Source organism: Cavia porcellus, unplaced genomic scaffold (genome assembly GCF_034190915.1).
Source record: "Cavia porcellus strain 051 isolate PalLab524CR breed Dunkin Hartley unplaced genomic scaffold, mCavPor4.1 scaffold_37, whole genome shotgun sequence".
In the NCBI taxonomy this organism is placed as follows: domain Eukaryota; kingdom Metazoa; phylum Chordata; class Mammalia; order Rodentia; family Caviidae; genus Cavia; species Cavia porcellus.
Window position 1 is genome coordinate 3,527,078 of NW_026947520.1, and position 14,754 is coordinate 3,541,831.

A 14,754-nucleotide genomic window follows, 5' to 3' on the forward strand; every position below is an offset into this window, starting at 1 on the left:
CTCCCCATGCTGACCACCCCGTGGCGCTTTTCTCCTCGCTACATTACCACTCACTGCCTATCCTTACCCAGGCCCTCCGATTCACACCACCCCGTGATGTTTTTCTACTCCTATTATTGAATGGCCGGTTAGAAACCCTTACAATGCGCACCACCCCGCGATTTTTTTCAGAAACCTATCCTACATTGCCACTGCATGTTTCCTGACCTCCCCATGCTGACCACCCCGTGGCGCTTTTCTCCATCCTACGTTGCCACTCACTGCCTCTCCTATTTCAGGCCCTCCGATTCACACCACCCCGCTATGTTTCTCTCACTCCTACTAGATAAAGGCCTGTTCGAAACCATTACAATGAGCAACACCCCGCAATGTTTTTCAGAACCCTATCCTACATTCCCACTGCATGTTTCCAGTCCTCCCCATGCTGACCACCCCGTGGCGCTTTTCTCCATCCTACATTGCCACGCTCAGTGTATCCTCATTCACGACATCCAATTAACACCACCCCATGATATTTTTCTCACTCCTGCTTGTAAATGGCCCGTGAGAAACCCTTACAATGCGCACCACCATGCGATGTTTTTCAGAAACCTATCCTTCATTGCCAGGGCATATTTCCTGACCTCCACATGCTGACCACGCCATGGCACTTTCCTCCATCCTACATTGCCACTCACAGCTTATCCTAATTCAGGGCCAGCGATTCATACCACCTCGTGATGTTTTTCTCACTCCTACTAGTGAATGGCCTGTTAGAAACCCTTACAATGCACATAATCCCGCGATGTTTTTCAGAAACCTATCCTACATTGCCACTGCATGTTTCCTGACCTCCCCATGCTGGCCACCCCGTTGCGCTTTTCTACATCCTATGTTGCCACTCACTGCTTATCCTAATTCAGGCCCTCAATTCACACCACCGCGTGATGTTTTTCTCATTCCTACTAGTGAATGGCCTGTTAGAAACCCTTACAAGGCGCACCACCACGCGATGTTTTTCAGAAACCTATCCTACATTGCCACTGCATGGTTCCTGACCTCCCCATGCTGACCAACCCGTGGCGCTTTTCTCCATCCTACATTGCCACTCACTGCCAATCCTTACTCAGGCCCTCCGATTCACACCACCCCGTGATGTTTTTCTCTCTCCTACTAGTGAACGGCCTCTTAGAAAGCCTTACAATGCGCCCCACCCCGCAATGTTTTTCAGAACCCTATCCTACATTGCCACTGATTGTTTCCTGTCCTCGCCATGCTGACCACCCCGTGGCGCTTTTCTCCATCCTACATTGCCACTCACTGTCTATGCTAAATCAGGCACTCCAATTCACACCACCCCGTGATGTTTTTCCCACTCCTACTAGTGAATGGCCTGTTTGAAACTGTTACAATGCGCACCACCCCGTGATGTTTTCCAGAACTCTATCCTACATTGCCACTGCAAGTTTCCTGACCTCCCGATGGTGACCACGCCGTGGCACTTTTCTCCATCCTACATTGCCACTCACTGCCTATCCTACTTCAGGCCCTCCGATTGACACCACCCCGTGATGTTTTTCTCACTCCTACTAGTGAATGCCCTGTTAGAAACCCTTGCAATGCACCCCACCCCGCGATGTTTTTCAGAACCCTATCCTACATTGCCACTGCATGTTTCCTGACCTCCCAATGCTGACCACCGCGTGGCGCTTTTCTCCATCCTATATTGCCACTCTCTGCCTATCCTAATTCAGGCCCTCCGATTCAGACAACCCCGTGATGTTTTTCTCACTCCTACTAGTGAATGGCCTGTGAGAAACCGTTACAATGCGCACCACCACGTGATGTTTTCCAGAACTCTATCCTACATTGCCACTGCAAGTTTCCTGACCTCCCCATGCTGACCACGCCGTGGCGCTTTTCTCCATCCTACATTGCCACTCACAGCCTATACTTATTCAGGCCCTCGGATTCACACCACCCCGTGATGTTTTCTCACTCCTACTAGTGAATGGCCTGTTAGAAACTCTTACAATGCGCACCACCCCGCAATGTTTTTGAGAAACCTATCCTACATTGCCACTGAATGTTTCCAGACATCCCCATGCTGACCACCCCATGGTGCTTTTCTCCATCCTACATTGCCACTCACTGTCTATCCTAAATCAGGCGCTCCGATTCACACCACCCCGCGATGTTTCTCTCACTCCTACTATTGAAAGGCCTGTTCGAAACGATTACAAGGCGCAACACCCCGCAATGTTTTTCAGAACCCTATGCTACATTCCCACTGCAAGTTTCAAGTCCTCCCCATGCTGACCACCCCGTGGTGTTTTCTCCATCCTACATTGAGACACTCTGTGTATCCTAATTCAGGACATCCAATTAACACAACCCCGTGATATTTTTCTCACTCCTACTTGTAAATGGCCCGTGAGAAACCCTTACAATGGGCACCACCATGCGATGTTTTTCAGAAACCTATCCTACTTTTCCACTGCATGTTTTCTGACCTCCCCATGCTGACCACCCCGCGGTGCTTTTCTCCATCCTACATTGGCACTCTCTACCTATCCTAATTCAGGCCCTCCGATTCACAACACCCCATAATGTTTTTCTCACTTCTACTAGTGTATGGCCTGTTAGAAACTCTTACAATGCACACAACCCCGTGATGTTTTTCAGAAACCTATCCTACATTGCCACTGCAAGTTTCCTGACCTCCCGATGGTGACGACGCCGTGGCGCTTTTCTCCATCCTACATTGCCACTCACTGCCTATCCTACTTCAGGCCCTCCGATTGACACCACCCCGTGAGGTTTTTCTCACTCCTACTAGTGAATGGCCTGTTAGAAACCCTTGCAATGCACCCCACCCTGCGATGTTTTTCAGAAACCTATCCTACATTGCCACTGCATGTTTCCTGACCTCCCAATGCTGACAACCCCGTGGCGCTTTTCTCCATCCTATATTGCCACTCTCTGCCTATCGTAATTCAGGCCCTCCGATTCACACAACCCCGTGATGTTTTTCTCACTCCTACTAGTGAATGGCCTGTGAGAAACCGTTACAATGCGCACCACCACGTGATGTTTTCCAGAACTCTATCCTACATTGCCAATGCAAGTTTCCTGACCTCCCCATGCTGACCACGCCGTGGCGCTTTTCTCCATCCTACATTGCCACTCACAGCCTATACTTATTCAGGCCCTCGGATTCACACGACCCCGTGATGTTTTTCTCACTCCTACTAGTGAATGGCCTGTTAGAAACTCTTACAATGCGCACCACCCCGCAATGTTTTTGAGAAACCTATCCTACATTGCCAGTGAATGTTTCCAGACATCCACATGCTGACCACCCCATGGTGCTTTTCTCCATCCTACATTGCCACTCACTGTCTATCCTAAATCAGGCGCTCCGATTCACACCAGCCCGTGATGCTTTTCTCACTGCTACTAGTGAATGGCCTGTTAGAAACCCTTACAATGCGCACCACCCTGTGATGTTTTCCAGAACTCTATCCTACATTGCCACTGCAAGTTTCCTGACCAACCAATGGTGACCACGCCGTGGCGCTTTTCTCCATCCTACATTGCCACTCCCTGCCTATCCTACTTCAGGCCCTCCGATTCACACCACCCCGTGACGTTTTTCTCACTCCTACTAGTGAATGGCCTGTTAGAAACCCTTACAATGCACCCCACAATGCGATGTTTTTCAGAAACCTAACCTACATTGCCACTGCATGTTTCCTGACCTCCCCATGCTGACCACCCTATGGCGCTTTTCTCCATCCTACATTTCCACTCTCTGCCTATCCTAATTCAGGCTTCCGATTCACACCACCCCGTGATGTTTTTCTCACTCCTACTAGTGAATGGCCTGTGAGAAACCCTTACAATGCGCACCACCTCGCGATGTTTTTCAGAAAGCTATCGTAATTTTCCACTGCATGTTTTATGATCACACCATGCTGAACACCCCGTGGCGCTTTTCTCCATCCTACATTGCCACTCACAGCCTATACTTATTCAGGCCCTCCGATTCACACCACCCCGTGATATTTTTCTCACTCCTACTAGTGAATGGCCTGTTAGAAACCGTTACAATGCGCACCACCCCGTGATGTTTTCCAGAACTCTATCCTACATTGCCACTGCAAGTTTCCTGACCTCCCGAATTTGACCACGCCATGGCGCTTTTCTCCATCCTACTTTGCCACTCACTGCCTATCCTACTTCAGGCCCTCCAATTCACACATCCCTGTGATGTTTTTTTCACTCCTACTAGTGAATGGCATGTTAGAAACACTTACAAAGCGCACCACCCCGCGATGTTTATCAGAAACCTATCCTACTTTGCCAGTGCATGTTTCCTGACCTCCCCATGCTGACCACCACGCGGCACTTTTCTCCATCCTACATTGCCACTCACTGTCTATGCTAATTCAGGCCCTCCGATTCATACCACCCCGTGATGTTTTTCTCACTCCTAGTAGTGAATGGCCTTTTAGAAACCCTTACATTCCGCACCACCCCATGATGTTTTTCAGAAACGTATCCTACATTGCCACTGCATGTTTCCTGACCTCCCCATGCTGACCACCCCGTGGCGCTTTTCTCCATCCTACATTGCCACTCTATGCCTATCCTAATTCTGGCCCTGCGATTCACACCACCCCGTGATGTATTTCTGAGTCCTAGTAGTGAATGGCCTGTGAGAAACCCTTACAATGCGCACCACCTTGCGATGTTTTTCAGAAAGCTATCCTACTTTTCCACTGCATGTTTTATGACCTCCCCATGCTGGACACCCCATGGCGCTTTTCTCCATCCTACATTGCCACTCTCTGCCTATCCTATTTCAGGCCCTCCGATTCACACCGCCCCGTGATGTTTCTCTCACTCCTACTAGTGAAAGGACTGTTAGAAACCATTACAATGCGCACCACTCCGCGATGTTTTTCAGAAACCTATCTTACTTTGCAAGTGCATGTTTCCTGACCTCCCCATGCTGACCACCTCGTGGCGCTTTTCTCCATCCGACATTGCCACTCAGAGCCTATCCTAATTCAAGCTCTACGATTCACACCTCCCCGTGATGTTTTACTCACTCCTACTACTGAATGGCCTTTTAGAAACCCTTACAATCCGCACGACCCGCAATGTTTTTCAGAAACCTATCCTACATTGCCACTGCATGTTTCCTGACCTCCCCATGCTAACCAACCCGTTGAGCTTTTCTACATCCTACATTGCCACTCACAGCCTATACTTATTCAGGCCCTCGGATTCACACCACCGCGTGATGTTTTTCTCACTCCTACTAGTGAAAGGCCTTTTAGAAACCCTTACAATATGCACGACCCGCAATGTTTTTCAGAACCCTATCCCACATTGCCACTGCTTTTTTCCTGACCTCCTCATGCTGACCACCCCGTGGCGCTTTTCTCCATCGTACATTGCCACTCACTGTCTATGCTAAATCAGGAAATCCAATTCACACCACCGCGTGATGTTTTTCTCACTCCTACTAGTGAATGGCCTGTTTGAAACCGTTACAATGCGCACCACCCCGTGATGTTTTCCAGAACTCTATCCTACATTGCCACTGCAAGTTTCCTGACCTCCCGATGGTGACCACGCCGTGGCGCTTTTCTCCATCCTACATTGCCACTCACTGCCTATCCTACTTCAGGCACTCCGATTGACACCACCCCGTGATGTTTTTCTCACTCCTACTAGTGAATGGCCTGTTAGAAACCCTTGCAATGCACCCCGCCCCGCGATGTTTTTCAGAACCCTATCCTACATTGCCACTGCATGTTTCCTGACCTCACAATGCGGACCACAGCGTGGCGCTTTTCTCCATCCTATATTGCCACTCTCTGCCTATCCTAATTCAGGCCTTCCGATTCACACAACCCCGTGATGTTTTTCTCACTCCTACTAGTGAATGGCCTGTGAGAAACAGTTACAATGCGCACCACCACGTGATGTTTTCCAGAACTCTATCCTACATTGCCACTGCAAGTTTCCTGACCTCCCCATGCTGACCACCCCGAGGCACTTTTCTCCATCCTACATTGCCACTCACAGCCTATACTTATTCAGGCCCTCGGATTCACACCACCCCGTGATGTTTTTCTCACTCCTACTAGTGAATGGCCTCTTAGAAACTCTTACAATGCGCATCAGCCCGCAATGTTTTTGAGAAACCTATCCTACATTGCCACTGAATGTTTCCAGACATCCCCATGCTGACCACCCCATGGTGCTTTTCTCCATCCTACATTGCCACTCACTGTCTATCCTAAATCAGGCGCTCCGATTCACACCACCCCGTGATGTTTTTCTCACTGCTACTAGTGAATGGCCTGTTAGAAACCCTTACAATGCGCACCACTCCGTGATGTTTTCCAGAACTCTATCCTACATTGCCACTGCAAGTTTCCTGACCAACCAATGGTGACCACGCCGTGGCGCTTTTCTCCATCCTACATTGCCACTCCCTGCCTATCCTACTTCAGGCCCTCCGATTCACACCACCCCGTGACGTTTTTCTCACTCCTACTAGTGAATGGCCTGTTAGAAACCCTTACAATGCACCCCACAATGCGATGTTTTTCAGAAACCTAACCTACATTGCCACTGCATGTTTCCTGACCTCCCCATGCTGACCACCCTATGGCGCTTTTCTCCATCCTACATTTCCACTCTCTGCCTATCCTAATTCAGGCTTCCGATTCACACCACCCCGTGATGTTTTTCTCACTCCTACTAGTGAATGGCCTGTGAGAAACCCTTACAATGCGCACCACCTTGCGATGTTTTTCAGAAAGCTATTTTAATTTTCCACTGCATGTTTTATGATCTCACCATGCTGAACACCCCGTGGCGCTTTTCTCCATCCTAGATTGCCACTCACAGCCTATACTTATTCAGGCCCTCTGATTCACACCACCCCGTGATGTTTTTCTCACTCCTACTAGTGAATGGCCTGTTAGAAACCGTTACAATGCGCACCACCCCGTGATGTTTTCCAGAAGTCTATCCTACATTGCCACTGCAAGTTTCCTGACCTCCCGAATTTGACCACGCCGTGGCGCTTTTCTCCATCCTACATTGCCACTCACTGCCTATCCTACTTCAGGCCCTCCGATTCACACCACCCCGTGATGTTTTTCTCACTCCTACTAGTGAATGGCCTGTTATAAACCCTTAAAATGTGAACCATGCCGCGATGTTTTTCAGAAACGTATCATACATTGCCAGTGCATGTTTCCTGACCTCCCCATGCTTACAACCCCATGGCGCTTTTCTCCTTCCTACATTGCCACTCACTGCCTATCCTAATTCAAGCCCTCTGATTCATACCACCCCTTGATGTTTTTCACACTCCTACTAGTGAATGGCCTGTTAGAAACCCTTACAATGCACACCATCTCACGATGTTTTTCAGAAACCTATCCTATATTGCCACTGCATGTTTCCTGACCTCCCCATGCTGGCCACCCCGTGGCGCTTTTCTCCATCCTACATTGCCACTCACTGCCTATCCTTACTCAGGGCCTCCGATTCACACCACGCCGTGATGTTTTTGTCACTTCTTGTAGTGAATGGCCTGTTAGAAAGCCTTACAATGCGCACCACCCCGCGATGTTTTTCAGACACCTATCCTACATTGCCCCTGCATGTTTCCTGCCCTCCCCATGTTGACCACCCCGTGGTGATTTTCACCATCCTACATTGCCACTCTCTGCCTATCCTAATTGAGGCCCTCCGATTCACACCACCCCGTGATGTTTTTCTCACTCCTACTAGTGAAGGGCATCTTAGAAACACTTACAAAGTGCACCACCCCGTGATGTTTATCAGAAACCTATCCTACTTTGCCACTGCATGTTTCCTGACCTCCCCATGCTGACCACCACTTGGCACTTTTCTCCATCCTACATTGCCACTCACTGCCTATCCTAATTCAGGCACTCCGATTGATAACACCCCGTGATGCTTTCCTCACTCCTACTAGAGAAAGGCCTGTTAGAAACGCTTACAATGCGCACCACCCCGCGATGTTTTTCAGAAACCTATCCTACATTGCCACTGCATGTTTCCTGACCGCCCCATGCTGGACACCCCATGGCGCTTTTCTCGATCCTACATTGCCACTCACTGCCTATCCTATTTCAGGCCCTCTGATTCACACCACCCCATGATGTTTCTCTCACTCCTACTAGTGAAAGGCCTGTAAAAAACCATTACAATGCGCACCACACCGCGATGTTTTTCAGAAACCTATCCTACATTGCCACTGCATGTTTCCTGACCTCCCGATTCTGACCACCCCATGGCACTTTCCTCCATCCTACATTGCCACTCACTGCTTATCCTAATTCAGGGCCTCCGATTCATACCACCCCATGATGTTTTTCTCACTCCTACTAGTGAATGACCTGTTAGAAACCCTTACAATGCACACCATCCCGCGATGTTTTTTCAGAAACCTATCCTACATTGCCACTGCATGTTTCCTGACCTCCCCATGCTGGCAACCCCGTGGCGCTTTTCTACATCCTACATTGCCACTCACTGTCTATCCTAAATCAGGCCCTCCTAGTCACACCACCGCGTGATGTTTTTCTCACTCCTACTAGTGAAAGGCCTGTTAGAAACCCTTACAATGCGCACGACCCGCAATGTTTTTCAGAAACCTATCCTACATTGCCAATGCATGTTTCCTGACCTCCTCATGCTAACCAACACGTTGAGCTTTTCTCCAACCTACATTGCCACCCATTGCCTATCCTTACTCAGGCCCTCCTATTCACACCTCCCCGTGATGTTTTTCTCACTCCTACTAGTGAATGGCCGGTTAGAAACCCTTACAATGCGCACCACCCCGCGATGTTTTCAGAAACCTATCCTACATTGCCACTTCATGTTTCCTGACCTCCCCATGTTGACCACCCCATGGCGCTTTTCTCCATCCTACATTGCCACTCTCTGCCTATCCTAATTCAGGCGCTCTGATTCACACCACCCGTGATGTTTTTCTCACTCCTACTAGTCAAAGGCCTGTTAGAAACGCTTACAATGCGCACCAACCCGCGATATTTTCAGAAACCTATCCCACTTTGCCACTGCATGTTTCCTGTCGTACCCATGCGGACCACCCCGTGGCGCTTTTCTCCATCCTACATTGCCACTCAGAGCCTATCCTAATTCAGGCTCTCCGATTCACACCACCCCGTGATGTTTTACTCACTCCTACTAGTGAATGGCCTTTTAGAAACCCTTACAATCCGCACCACCCCGCGATGTTTTTCAGAAACCTATCCTACTTTGCCACTGCATGTTTCCTGACCTCCCATGCTGACCACCCAGTGGCGCTTTTCTCCATCCTACATTGCCACTCACTGCCTATCCTAATTCAGGCCCTCCGATTCACACCACCCCGTGATGTTTTTCTCACTCCTACAAGGGAATGCCCTGTGAGAAACCCTTACAAGGATCACAACCCCGCGATGTTTTTCAGAAACCTCTCCTACTTTGCCAGTGCATGTTTCCTGACCTCCCCATGCTGACCACCCCATGGCGCTTTTCTCCATCCTACATTGCCAGTCACTGCTTATCCTAATTCAGGGCCTCCGATTCATACCACCCCCTGATGTTTTTCTCACTCCTGCTAGTGAATGACCTGTTAGAAACCCTTACATTGCACACCATCCCGCGATGTTTTTTCAGAAACCTATCCTACATTGCCACTGCATGTTTCCTGACCTCCCCATGCTGGCAACCCCGTGGCGCTTTTCTACATCCTACATTGCCACTCACTGTCTATCCTAAATCAGGCCCTCCGAGTCACACCACCACGTGATGTTTTTCTCACTCCTACAAGTGAAAGGCCTGTTAGAAACCCTTACAATGCGCACGACCCGCAATGTTTTTCAGAAACCTATCCTATATTGCCACTGCATGTTTCCTGACCTCCCCATGCTGACCAACCCGTTGAGCTTTTCTCCATCCTACATTGCCACCCATTGCCTATCCTTACTCAGGCCCTCCTATTCACACCTCCCCGTGATGTTTTTCTCACTCCTACTAGTGAATGGCCGGTTAGAAACCATTACAATGCGCACCAGCCCGCGATGTTTTCAGAAACCTATCCTACATTGCCACTGCATGTTTCCTGACCTCCCCATGCTGACCACCCCATGGCGCTTTTCTCCATCCTACATTTCCACTCTCTGCCTATCCTAATTCAGGCTTCCGATTCACACCACCCCGTGATGTTTTTCTCACTCCTACTAGTGAATGGCCTGTGAGAAACCCTTACAATGCGCACCACCTCGCGATGTTTTTCAGAAAGCTATCGTAATTTTCCACTGCATGTTTTATGATCACACCATGCTGAACACCCCGTGGCGCTTTTCTCCATCCTACATTGCCACTCACAGCCTATACTTATTCAGGCCCTCCGATTCACACCACCCCGTGATATTATTCTCACTCCTACTAGTGAATGGCCTGTTAGAAACCGTTACAATGCGCACCACCCCGTGATGTTTTCCAGAACTCTATCCTACATTGCCACTTCAAGTTTCCTGACCTCCCGAATTTGACCACGCCATGGCGCTTTTCTCCATCCTACATTGCCACTCACTGCCTATCCTACTTCAGGCCCTCCGATTCACACATCCCCGTGATGTTTTTTTCACTCCTACTAGTGAATGGCCGGTTAGAAACCCTTACAATGCGCACCACCCCGCGATGTTTTCAGAAACCTATCCTACATTGCCACTGCATGTTTCCTGACCTCCCCATGCTGACCACCCCGTGGCGCTTTTCTCCATCCTACATTGCCACTCTCTGCCTATCCTAATTCAGGCCCTCCGATTCACACCACCCCGTGATGTATTTCTGAGTCCTACTAGTGAATGGCCTGTGAGAAACCCTTACAATGCGCACCACCTCGCGATGTTTTTCAGAAAGCTATCCTACTTTTCCACTGCATGTTTTATGACCTCCCCATGCTGGACACCCCATGGCGCTTTTCTCCATTCTACATTGCCACTCACTGCCTATCCTATTTCAGGCCCTCCGATTCACACCGCCCCGTGATGTTTCTCTCACTCCTACTAGTGAAATGCCTGTTAGAAACCATTACAATGCGCACCACCCCGCGATGTTTTTCAGAAACCTATCCTACATTGCCAGTGCATGTTTCCTGACCTCCCCATTCTGACCACCCCATGGCACTTTCCTCCATCCTACATTGCCACTCACTGCTTATCCTAATTCGGGGCCTCCGATTCATACCACCCCGTGATGTTTTTCTCACTCCTACTAGTGAATGGCCTGTTAGAAACCCTTACAATGCACACCATCTCGCGATGTTTTTTCAGAAACCTATCCTACATTGCCACTGCATGTTTCCTGACCTGCCCATGCTGTCAACCCCGTGGCGCTTTTCTACATCCTACATTGCCACTCACTGTCTATCCTAAATCAGGCCCTCAGAGTCACACCACCGCGTGATGTTTTTCTCACTCCTACTAGTGAAAGGCCTGTTAGAAACCCTTACAATATGCACGACCCGCAATGTTTTTCAGAAACCTATCCTACATTGCCACTGCATGTTTCCTGACCTCCCCATGCTAACCAACCCGTTGAGCTTTTCTACATCCTACATTGCCACTCACAGCCTATACTTATTCAGGACCTCGGATTCACACCACCGCGTGATGTTTTTCTCACTCCTACTAGTGAAAGGCCTGTTAGAAACCCTTACAATATGCACGACCCGCAATGTTTTTCAGAACCCTATCCTACATTGCCACTGCTTGTTTCCTGACCTCCTCATGCTGACCACCCCGTGGCGCTTTTCTCCATCCTACATTGCCACTCACTGTCTATGCTAAATCAGGAAATCCAATTCACACCACCGCGTGATGTTTTTCTCACTCCTACTAGTGAATGGCCTGTTTGAAATCGTTACAATGCGCACAACCCCGTGATGTTTTCCAGAACTCTATCCTACATTGCCACTGCAAGTTTCCTGACCTCCCCATGCTGACCACCCCGTGGCACTTTTCTCCATCCTACATTGCCACTCTCTGCCTATCCTAATTCAGGCCCTCTGATTCACACCACCCCATGATGTTTTTCTCACTCCTACTAGTGAATGGAATGTTAGAAACACTTACAAAGCGCACCACCCCGCGATGTTTATCAGAAAAGTATCCTACTTTGCCAATGCATGTTTCCTGACCTCCCCTTCTGACCACCACGTGGCACTTTTCTCCATCCTACATTGCCACTCACTGCCTATCCTAATTCTGGCACTCCGATTGATAACACCCCGTGATGTTTTTCTCACTCCTACTAGTGAAAGGCCTGTTAGAAACGCTTACAATGCGCACCACCTCGTGATGTTTTTCAGAAAGCTATCCTACTTTTCCACTGCATGTTTTATGACCTCCCCATGCTGGACACCCCATGGCGCTTTTCTCGATCCTACATTGCCACTCACTGCCTATCCTATTTCAGGCCCTCTGATTCACACCACCCCGTGATGTTTCTCTCACTCCTACTAGTGAAAGGCCTGTAAAAAACCATTACGATGCGCACCACACCGCGATGTTTTTCAGAAACCTATCCTACATTGCCACTGCATGTTTCCTGACCTCCCCATTCTGACCACCCCATGGCACTTTCCTCCATCCTACATTGCCACTCACTGCTTATCCTAATTCAGGGCCTCCGATTCATACCACCCCATGATGTTTTTCTCACTCCTACTAGTGAATGACCTGTTAGAAACCCTTACAATGCACACCATCCCGCGATGTTTTTTCAGAAACCTATCCTACATTGACACTGCATGTTTCCTGACCTCCCCATGCTGGCAACCCCGTGGCACTTTTCTACATCCTACATTGCCACTCACTGTCTATCCTAAATCAGGCCCTCCTAGTCACACCACCGCGTGATGTTTTTCTCACTCCTACTAGTGAAAGGCCTGTTAGAAACCCTTACAATGCGCACGACCCGCAATGTTTTTCAGAAACCTATCCTACATTGCCAATGCATGTTTCCTGACCTCCTCATGCTAACCAACACGTTGAGCTTTTCTCCAACCTACATTGCCACCCATTGCCTATCCTTACTCAGGCCCTCCTATTCACACCTCCCCGTGATGTTTTTCTCACTCCTACTAGTGAATGGCCGGTTAGAAACCCTTACAATGCGCACCACCCCGCGATGTTTTCAGAAACCTATCCTACATTGCCACTTCATGTTTCCTGACCTCCCCATGTTGACCACCCCATGGCGCTTTTCTCCATCCTACATTGCCACTCTCTGCCTATCCTAATTCAGGCCCTCTGATTCACACCACCCATGATGTTTTTCTCACTCTTACTAGTCAAAGGCCTGTTAGAAACGCTTACAATGCGCACCAACCCGCGATATTTTCAGAAACCTATCCCACTTTGCCACTGCATGTTTCCTGTCGTACCCATGCGGACCACCCCGTGGCGCTTTTCTCCATCCTACATTGCCACTCAGAGCCTATCCTAATTCAGGCTCTCCGATTCACACCACCCCGTGATGTTTTACTCACTCCTACTAGTGAATGGCCTTTTAGAAACCCTTACAATCCGCACCACCCCGCGATGTTTTTCAGAAACCTATCCTACTTTGCCACTGCATGTTTCCTGACCTCCCATGCTGACCACCCAGTGGCGCTTTTCTCCATCCTACATTGCCACTCACTGCCTATCCTAATTCAGGCCCTCCGATTCACACCACCCCGTGATGTTTTTCTCACTCCTACAAGGGAATGCCCTGTGAGAAACCCTTACAAGGCTCACAACCCCGCGATGTTTTTCAGAAACCTCTCCTACTTTGCCAGTGCATGTTTCCTGACCTCCCCATGCTGACCACCCCATGGCGCTTTTCTCCATCCTACATTGCCACTCACTGCCTATGCTAATTCAGGCCCTCCGATTCATACCACCCCTTGATGTTTTTCTCACTCCTAGTAGTGAATGGCCGGTTAGAAACACTTACAATCCGCACCACCACATGATGTTTTTCAGAAACCTATCCTACATTGCTACTGCATGTTTCCTGACCTCCCCATGCTGACCACCCCGTGGCGCTTTTCTCCATCCTACATTGCCACTCTCTGCCTATCCTAATTCAGGCCCTCCGATTCACACCACCCCGTGATGTATTTCTGAGTCCTACTAGTGAATGGCCTGTGAGAAACCCTTACAATGCGCACCACCTCGCGATGTTTTTCAGAAAGCTATCCTACTTTTCCACTGCATGTTTTGTGACCTCCCAATGCTGGACACCCCATGGCGCTTTTCTCCATCCTACATTGCCACTCTCTGCCTATCCTATTTCAGGCCCTCCGATTCACACCGCCCCGTGATGTTTCTCTCACTCCTACTAGTGAAAGGCCTGTTAGAAACCATTACAATGCGCACCACCCCGCGATTTTTTCAGAAACCTATCCTACATTGCCACAGCATGTTTCCTCACCTCCCCATGCTAACCAACCCGTTGAGCTTTTCTCCATCCTACATTGCCACTCACAGCCTATACTTATTCAGGCCCTCGGATTCACACCACCCCGTGATGTTTTTCTCACTCCTACTAGTGAATGGCCTGTTAGAAACTCTTACAATGTGCACCACCCCGCAATGTTTTTCAGAAACCTATCCTACATTGCCACTGCATGTTTCCTGACCTCCCCAT